Source organism: Oreochromis aureus, linkage group 9, assembly GCF_013358895.1.
Source record: "Oreochromis aureus strain Israel breed Guangdong linkage group 9, ZZ_aureus, whole genome shotgun sequence".
In the NCBI taxonomy this organism is placed as follows: Eukaryota; Metazoa; Chordata; class Actinopteri; order Cichliformes; family Cichlidae; genus Oreochromis; species Oreochromis aureus.
Window position 1 is genome coordinate 33951850 of NC_052950.1, and position 10338 is coordinate 33962187.

At 38.0% G+C, this 10338-nt stretch overlaps 1 long non-coding RNA gene across 1 annotated transcript; it reads right to left on the reverse strand.

Moving 5' to 3' along the window:
• Nucleotides 1-2157: 2157 nt before the first annotated feature.
• Nucleotides 2158-5657, reverse strand: LOC120441797. Its single transcript, XR_005614294.1, has 5 exons — nt 5608-5657; nt 5395-5452; nt 3558-3669; nt 2702-2977; nt 2158-2182 (listed from the first exon to the last, which is right to left on the reverse strand). It is a non-coding gene; the product is annotated as an uncharacterized LOC120441797 (long non-coding RNA).
• Between the last annotated feature and the right edge of the window lie 4681 nt (nt 5658-10338).

Genomic DNA, 10338 nt, shown 5'->3' on the forward strand with positions numbered 1-10338 from the left:
CCACAGCCAAATTTACTGTATGGTTTTTCAGAAAATTGATAGTAAACTTTGCACAATTTACTCTACTGTACTCTATATATTCCCATCTTTGACCTCAGATTACAGGAAAACTGTACAAGGTGACACAGATATTCCACTGGATTCTGACTCTAGGCTGTCTCCACTCTTCACCCTATGGAAGAAATATAGTATCATCAGAATCCAACTATTTTTAGACATTGAATTTATAACACTGAATTTTTATCCTCCAAATTTCCTGCAAAAATATTCACCTGCAAAATTCACCTGCAAAAAATTGACCTGAAAAATTCACCTGCAAAAATTCACCTGCAAAAATTCACCTGCAAAAATTCACCTGCAAAATTCACCTGCAAAAATTCACCTGCAAAAATTCACCTGAAAAAAATTCACCATCAAATATTCACCTGCAAAAAATTCACCTGCAAAAAATTCACCATCAAATATTCACCTGCAAAAAATTCACCTGCAAAATTCGCCTGCAAAATTCAACTGCAAAAGTGTTGAACTTAAATGACCCAAGCCAGAGCAATCAGCACTAGAGCGAGTCGAGCGGCTCTCAGCCAATTAAATTACGCTGTTTGATCACATGACACCGTTAGCCAGCAGTGTGTCTCCTGAAAAGAGAGCTGTTTAGAGGTGAGTGATTAAGGCTGTATCCCAATTCAGGGGCTGTATCCCAATTCAGGGTCTGCAGCATTAAAGTACGCAGCCTCAACGATCCTCAAGGGCCGCGTACTCAAAGACCGCTAAGGCCGGAAGTGCGAGGCTCGTGAAATGGGACGGTCTAGCCTCCGTCGCGCTTCCCAGGTTGCCTAGCAACCATAACACCAACCGCTGGAAACGTTTCGTACAGCTTTGTTTGACAGAAATGAAGGAGAACATATTTTTGTTCGTGTGTTTGTTTCTACACGAGCTTTGTGTGATTTAATAAGTATCTGATGCTGAGACCACAGGACTGTAAAACATGATTGTTGGCCTTCATTTCTGTACTGAACAGTCATTTAAGATTAGCTAGTAAATAACAATTAGCTAATGTTGTTCATGAGACTAAAGTCAGTGTAAATATGATATGGCCAATATCATAGTTATTATATTAATCATAAGTTATTGCAGCAGTGAGTTTGAACTCTCAAATCAAATCACTTCTATTGTCACATCACATGTGCAGGTACACTGGTACAGCACATGTGATGTGACAATCATGTGAATGAACTCAGAGTCAAATACGGAGCTTCAGTAAAGATTCAAATTCCAGTTATTTATAAGTCCTGTCACCTTAAATCTTCACTCAAAGACAAATATCTTTGACAGTGTATATGTAGATGTATTATATATAAGAGACAAATGTTTGTTTAATATGTTGGCATTATTACATTTGGCTCAATGCTTGCATATATGTGTAAAAAAAAAACGCACGAGCTGTGAAAACTGTTTCTGATACAATGAAGAGTAGACTGATATATTAAATATTCCTTTATTGGGTGAGAAAATCAGACCATGTCATAACTGCTTTAAGTCATACAGAATAGATATCAGAGCCTTAAACAGGCTGACTTCTGCAAAATGGGTCAAACTGGGCAGAAAGTCTACAAACACATAACATCCTTATAGAATATGATGTAACACTATAGATCAACTTACCTCAGAATATATAAAGCATATAAACAATTACAGCAATATGATGCAACAAACACAGCAGTGCTACTAATCCAAAATACTCAAAGCTTCATAGAACTGAAACAAACATTTATTTTCTGAACATTCTGCTGCTGATACATACTTTAGGTTTCTGAACATTAAACTTGTTGCTGCCTTTCATAGTGTGTAACTTGAAGGCCCTGAGTACTTTCTCCCACACTGAAAACACTGGAACGATAACATTATTTGAACATTACCTAATAAGACTGATTCAGGACAGACAATTAGTTATGTTAAACTTTTCTAGCAGTCCTTCACAAACAGGGAACAGTCTGTCTATTCTCTCCATCTGTCAGCTGCTGCTGGCTCTTCCTCCTCCTCTTCCTCACACACTGCTGAGTTTGTCCTGGTGGATCATCAGGGGTGCAAAGCCTCACAGGTGATGTGCAGCAGTGGGTCCCTCAGTCTGTCCTCACTCTGGACACTTGCAGTCGCCACACATGGAAATCAAATGTGTGATAAGCTGCAGGATTCAAACACAAGTGTAACTTATAAATACATGTTCATACTTTTATTCCACAATCAGAGAGAAAGAAACAGAGAGAGAGTGCAGGACAGACAGACAGGTGACAGTCTCAGGTGTATACACTGCTACAAAACAGCACAAGAGAAGGAGGATTTAGTGTTTGTGTTATTACGAGTGCTAAACAAGAAGAGTTCCCAGATGCTACAGTGGACACATGTGTGACTCCTGTGATTAAAGCATCTTTCTTTCAGCTTAACGAGTGAACCGTCAGCTCGTTCAAACACACGTTAAAGTCCGTTTGGCTCGACACCACCGAACAGAGGCAGCAATATAACATAGCTAACATTAACAGTGCAGTGAATCCTGCTTGTGCCGTCATATTCAGGACTGCAAACCGAGCAGCATCACTGACTTTCAGCTTGTTGTGTTTGTGGATTTATGACTGACTTTAATTATCCATAAAATCATCACATTCTCTGTAAGAAAATCAATGAGTACTAAAATGTGCACCTTTACCTGTGTGTTTTCTGGAACAGGAACAGGGTGATATCTGTGACCCAACTCCCACAGCTGGTTGGGACTCATGTTGTTTCTGTTCGCAGTGGATGGTTGTCCCATCCACTGCAAAATGTATTAAAATCATCCTCCAGTCGAGGAAGAAAGACGTAATGGCAGCAAAAGAGGTGTGCAGCATTTGAAATGTCAAGAAGGCCTTCTTCCTCAAGGTTGTGAAGAACATCGTAGTAAATGCATGTAATGGCCACCCAGAGGTCTCTCCACAGTCGCTCTATTCTGAAATAATATATAAAAATATTTAATTAGGTATGGCCTTTCTTTGGTGTGTATGAGAAATTCCTGCTTGTTTCTAACCCTACATGAAATGTGTGCATGACAACAGTAATAATACATTATCAGGGCATGTAGGAAGGACCCAGGCATATCACTTAAAAGGTGCCAAAAGGGTTGTAATGATCAGTGGCAACAAATGAGATGACAACCAGACCATTAACACAGAATGAACATTCAGGGAAGGAAGTAACAGACTGGAAAAGGTGTGTGAATAACTAAAATAGGGCAGAGTCCTGAAGGCTCTTTGGGGTTTGTAGGACCTGTCCAATATTTTCTTCCTTGAGGGGTAAATAATGGAAATTGAAAGAAACAACAACAACAACAACAAAACACCTGACACATATCAGACAATATATCCTGCTGGATAGGGCACTGTTCTCTAAAGACATTTTACTATAAAACTTTTTCATAAAGCTATACCCTTTAAATGTTTATGTATTTTTAAATAATGGAAATAAAGCTGCAACACCTTCCATCTTATGTCAGAAACATTGGAGGTTGACAGTATTTTATGAGAACAAACCTTTGATTGTGCTCACTCATTCCTGAAATAAAACTGCCTCTTCCTGTGCCATGAACAGTAAACATCAGCCGTGCAACCTCCACATTTTCCCCATCCGTGGTTGCCACGAACCCTGAAAACAAAGAAAAGTACCCCAAAACATTCAAGCTTTAAACAAACTTAGATCTGACAATAAAGAACAACATATGCCTTAATCAAAGTGTTTAAAAAATGTAAAAGAATCCTTAAAATCTTTGATTGCTACTGCTCTAGAAGGCATAAAAAAGTCTCATGAATGCACTTTCCAGCATGTGTCAGTATGAAGTTTAACACAGCTGTTAAAACATTTTCAGGATTTAACAGGATAGTAACAATTATTTAGATTTATTGAATTTGTAGGAAATTACACAAGTGCCATCTTGTATCATTATGATCTGTGTAAAGAGACAATTTTAAGAATATATTTGCAAAAATACGTTAAAGTTGGAAGTAACTGGCCAATGTTCCATTCTTGAAGATCAGCTGTGCCCATTTGTTGCACATTGTGGGAATGGAGAAGTTGAGGCCCTTGCAGGCTACCCACAATTTTCCCCAAACTGAGCGACCCAGCTAATTCAACACCTTTACCAAGCAGTGCTGTTATGTAATTGGATACAAGGGGTGAGATAGTAATATTTTCCCTCCTTGGTTGTAGCTCCCTGACATTACAAGGGTAATCATTTTATGATGTCGGGTTCAGTGTTACACCAGGATTTCAAATACAGTATCATCATCAATAAGAATTAGTATTATTATTTCAGAATTGTAGGTAACCACTTTTAAATGCCATAGACTACTTATTTGTTTAATTTGATGTATTCTCTCTAGGAGAATGCAGAGGAATATCCTGTTTAACTTATGCTATCTGTTTAAGTTTAGATAGTATTTGTAAAGATATTGACCATATCCTTTTCTGAAAGTGTGGATATAATGGAAGGGTAAGGTACTGGCATGCCACAACTTTATAGTTGTTAAATTCTGGGTACAAGTATACATGCCCATCTTGTACATGTTTTTTAATATTATTATTATCATCATCATCATCATCATCATCACCATCCTACCCAATTACATGTTTCTTTTAATCAGGTTATGCTGTTTTAATGACTTTACAGTATAATTTACACTGTATTCCTTCAATTTTCCCTAATTGTATGTTATATTAATCCTATATTTCCATTTTAATATTTCTAATGTTTGCCTTGTTTTCTTCACTGCCTGGTCTGCCTCTGTCTCGCCTGTATGGATGCATTTACACCTAAATTTCCCCAACAAAGGATGTTTTAATTCACCACTATTTCAGTGAAACACGAGTCACCCATCTTCCTGCTACCGGTCTCGAGTTTTTTGTTCACCAAAGCACACACCAACTTCATACTGACGGACATATCACTGCCCTATTCCCGCCTTGTCTGACCGTGTTTTGTGGCTTTGGTTCACTTCACCTCACTCTTCCCCATTCTTGTCATTAAATCAAGCCGTTCTGCAACCATGGCAGCCATTCACTCTATGGCTTTATTCATGGTGTATTTTACCCCTTCACCAAATGCCGTTCTCGCTTTCCCACATTATATTTGCAGTGTTGCGTCTATCTATCAATATCTGCGGAGTATGGTTTTGTACCGAGTATCCTATTTTGTAGAGCACAGCATGTAAAGGTTAGCTCGGTTAGCAGGATGCTAGCATGTAGCGCTTAGTGAGACACGCCTCAGACGAGTTGAGCAAAGACCCCGTCTGTGTACCTTATACGTGACCAACGGATTTAAATAAAATTAACGTTTCAAAAGACAAACTTGAAGATAAAACACAATATACTTACCGGAGAACCGCCAGGGTTTGCCGCTGCCATCTTGCCACTCCTAAATTCAAAACTGCCTCTGCAGACAGGCAGGGGCGCGAAATGTTCGTTGAGTTAGTCAAATGTTTTCCTCAGTTCGAGTAGATGATAAAATAAAAGAAAAATGAATGGGATTTTAAGTAGGACTAGGCGTTCTGTAATGATCTCTATTTAGGAGAAAACTTAATCACTCACCTCTAATCAGCTCTCTTTTCAGGAGACACACTGCTGGCTAACGGTGTCATGTGATCAAACAGCGTAATTTAATTGGCTGAGAGCCGCTCGACTCGATCTAGTGCTGATTGCTCTGGCTTGGGTCATTTAAGTTCAACACTTTTGCAGTTGAATTTTGCAGGCGAATTTTGCAGGTGAATTTTTGCAGGTGAATATTTGATGGTGAATTTTTGCAGGTGAATTTTTGCAGGTGAATATTTGATGGTGAATTTTTTCAGGTGAATTTTGCAGGTGAATTTTTGCAGGTGAATTTTTCAGGTGAATTTTTGCAGGTGAATTTTTGCAGGTGAATATTTTGCAGGAAATTTGGAGGATAAAAATTCAGTGTTATAAATTCAATGTCTAAAAATAGTTGGATTCTGATGATACTATATTTCTTCCATATCACCCTGTGATCCACAGACAAATTTACTGTACGGTTTCTGAGATTGCTGTGTTAACAGAGTATGACAGAGGCTAAGAAAATATACTGCCTAAAATAATATCAAATTTAAACAACAAATTACAAAATTTCCACATTTGCTGTCATTGCCATGTGTTCAGTAGAGCATTATTTAGTCATAAAAAATACATATCATTGAAATATCACCAGTAAAAGAAATACTCTCACTATGTAAGACATGTTAGCAAATTCAGTTAATAAATATTGTATCAAATCTATACAGATGTTTAAAGGCTCTATGGAACGCCAGGACTGCCATAATGAATTACTTAAATACACCATTAAATAATTAATTAAATGTGGCAATAATTAATTAAAATGGGAATTAATTAATTAAATAAATAGTTATGACACATGTAATTAATTAATTATTGACACATTTAATTAATTATTTATGTATTTCACATTTTAATTAATTATTGACACATTTAATTAATTATTTAATGATATATTTATTTATTTCATTTTGGCAGTCCTGGCGCCTGGCTCTCATCATGAATTAATTTTATCTGTCAGCCTCACCCATCAAACTCAGGGGCGGGGTTAACGCTGATCGACTCAAAACCATTGCTTTGGCCTGGTGGCCATTGTTTTAGCCCACAACAACCGGCAGAACTGAACTTTGAAAACCCTGTTTGTGTGTCACCAAATACCGCTTTAATATTTTTTAGCAGAGAATGTAGTGGTTTAATCTTCATATGTCTGATCGGTTTGTCAAGATACAGCCTCTTTGCAAAAGTGCTTGATGATTTCGGAGATGTCTGCCCATTCTCACGGCAAAGCGTGGGATAGACCCGCCGCCTCGCAAGCAATCGAGCTGTTGTTACCGCCGACAAAGCGCAGGCCCCGGTACACAGCTGTAATAACCCCGCTGACACTGACTTCTTTTACTGAGGTTATATTTATCGGGGTTTTATTTCCTGATGTTCTTATGTGTCCTACGTGTTTCAGTCGCCAATTCTGAATTATAACTAACATTAAAAACATGTTTAAGGAGGAGAGAGAGCAAATAAATTCGATTAACAGCTGATCTTTGGGTTTTGTTCAGTAATCAGCGTGACCTGCGCTTAAACGCATAAAAGAGAAAACGTTGGTGTTTCCGTCATGTAGTAGCTGCTGGCTTTAACTGTACAAAGGTTGTTCGACACTATGAAACACATACAGACTTCATGATGTTCGGCTAATATTTTTATTGTGAATATTAATCATGAGGGTGACCTGTACACCACGGAGCAAGATCAGCATCTCTCCACGATATCTTCAGATCTCTGAGTTAACACAGAGTTTCCCAGCTGACTATCTAACTGTCATCTACGAATATGTCACGGGTCATATCAATATGATTTTACAGAAAAGCATCCTTAATACTGCCAACTATTCCAGAGACGTGAAAATCTACAGCATAAAGAACACAAAATATAGCAGTCTAACGAAACACTGTAACAGAGATGAACCGTCAGTTTGTCGCAGATCAAAGTGGAATGAAAGTGATTGGTTGAACAGGTGTTCGTGATCTGTGTTATCTGCATTTTCATCAGTGTAAGAGACTCAGCAGCAGATTAGACTAACAGTTATACATTTAATAAATTACCAAATGAATCCACGATCGAACCTGTTCCGACAATTTGAGTTTGTGTTCTCTCAGCTGCAGACTCGCTGCTGTTTAAATGTTTGAGAGGAAGATTAGATATAAAGCAAACATCAAACATAGACTCAGTCTGCGTTCACATTTGATATGAGGCCAGGACGGATAGTGGCTATGTCCTGTTTTAAGATCATACATGTAAAATTGTTGTCTGACCTCCGTCGATCCAGCCGCTCAGAGTCCGTGGTTACCATGGTTACTGCATAAGCAGCTATAATGTAAACATTACGCAGCATGGGTTTGTTTTTCATTGCAAAAGAACTGTCTGAATGGTTAACTGACGTTAACTTGGATAAATTATAGTTAAGGAGTATCACAGATAACGCCCATGTGAGCTGCTGAAATCAGTAGGTTATTACTGAAATACACGTGCTATATCATAAACTACGATATAAATAGGGAGGTCCTATTAACATGTTTAGTTTTAAAGGACACCTTCCTGCCTTTAGTCTCATTCATGAGCAGTATTAGTTTTCTTCTAACATCCAGAAGTCTGCACGATGTGTTTCATAGTTTGTAACAAACCTTTACAGTTAAACATAACATGACCGAAAAAGCAAAAAAAAAAAAAAAAAAAGAGAGAGAGAGAGAGAGAAATCACACAAATTATATGTTAAGCTCATTTATTTTTAGTTAAGTAAACTCTAAAAATTCTAACATAGCTGGTGCTTAGAATACAGTTAAATAACTATTAAAAACAGATGATATAATATTTCTGTCCAGGTTGCAGTCTTCATCTTGAACATGCTGTTGCAAACTCTGCTCCTCTCGGTGGAAATGCGCCTTCTCTTTCCTCTTTGTATAAAAACATTTTAAAAGTCAGTTTAATCTCAAAATTCACTGTTAAATCCGAAACACACCAGATAAAGAAAAGCGAATAGTTCAGTCTAACACATGTGCCAGTGAACCATTAAACGTCTGTAAAACTCTGCAGTTATGAAACATAACTTTAATTTGAGCCAAACCGATTTGCTCAGTTGTAAATAAAACAGCGAAGTAAACGTGACCCGACAGACAAAACCTGAGTGAATTAAGTCCAGCGTTTAACCACTGAGAGCTAAAACTCAGGTGAGGTTTCAAAGCTGTGTGCAGGTGAATGGACATCAGCCGCCGATAAAGTGGGTTCGCCTATAAAGTCCTCTGTAAGGAAACAAGCTCCAGCAGCTCTGCGCTCGGGAAAAATACTATATTTACTTATGTTGTACAGAAAAATGCGCTGACATTGCGTTATATCAAGCACCGGCTGCCCAGTTAAACTGTGACTATCACCAGGTAACGTGGGCGTGTTTCTTGAATTAGCAGCAGGTGTTAAACAGCTGACAGGTGAGGAGGACGCATGCAGGTAAACTGAGGGCCTGCTGAGCTGATCGCTGGTGTCCTGAGAAACATGTCAGCTCGTTCTTTATGTTACAGAAGCACAGAGACACAAGACCAGGCGGAAAGAGACGATCGTTCGGTGAAAATGCGAATCTGCGAATGCAACATGTGGAACACGGAGAGTGGAATATGTAAACAAACCGGTTGACGTAACCCCCTCGGTGCACTCTGCATGCTGACTGTTAGCAGAGCTACTGAAATCTCTGAAAACATCTGAGCACTTTTGCAAACATGTTCTATGTTGACAACCTGACCAGACATGTGAAGATTACGACGCGACATTCGCGGCTAAAACACTGTTAAAAGTGTAGTTGGTGACAGAAAAACGGGTATTTTAAAACTACACCACCACCATTGCTGCCTGTGATTTGAAACGCATTCTGGGATACCTGGCTGCCTCAAGTCTACAGAAGCAATCGATTATCTAGGATCGACCTGTTTTGACTTACATTGCACGGCAACCAATCAAATGTTAGAGAAGCTGCATGGGCAGCGTTAACCCCGCCCGTGAGTTTGATGGGTGAGGCTGACAGATAAAATTAATTCATGATGAGAGCCAGGCGCCAGGACTGCCAAAATGAAATAAATAAATATATCATTAAATAATTAATTAAATGTGTCAATAATTAATTAAAATGTGAAATACATAAATAATTAATTAAATGTGTCAATAATTAATTAATTAAATGTGTCAATAATTAATTAAAATATGAAATACATAAATAATTAAATGTGTCAATAATTAATTAATTACATGTGTCATAACTATTTATTTAATTAATTAATTCCCATTTTAATTAATTATTGCCACATTTAATTAATTATTTAATGGTGTATTTAAGTAATTCATTATGGCAGTCCTGGCGTTCCATATACAGATGTTTAAAGGCATAATGCAAAGCATGTTTGTTTCTTATGACTTACAAATGTGTTTGCCTTTAACATAATTTACATTTCATTTATACAGTTTCACAGACGAAACAATAAAATAAGTTTCCTGAACTGTTCTTCATGGCCAAGATTTTGAATCCTTTTGAGGGTGATGCATTATCCATGAAGGTGGGCAATTTGTTCATTGATCTCTGACCCTCGCTGACTCTGACGCCTCCTAATTCTGCTTCCAGCCTTGATGATTAATTTGTTCTTCCTTTTGGCATCCCTGTCACTGATGCTGTCACCAGTTGTCCACCAGTCTAATCTGTAATTCCGGTGAACCCAGAATTACCTG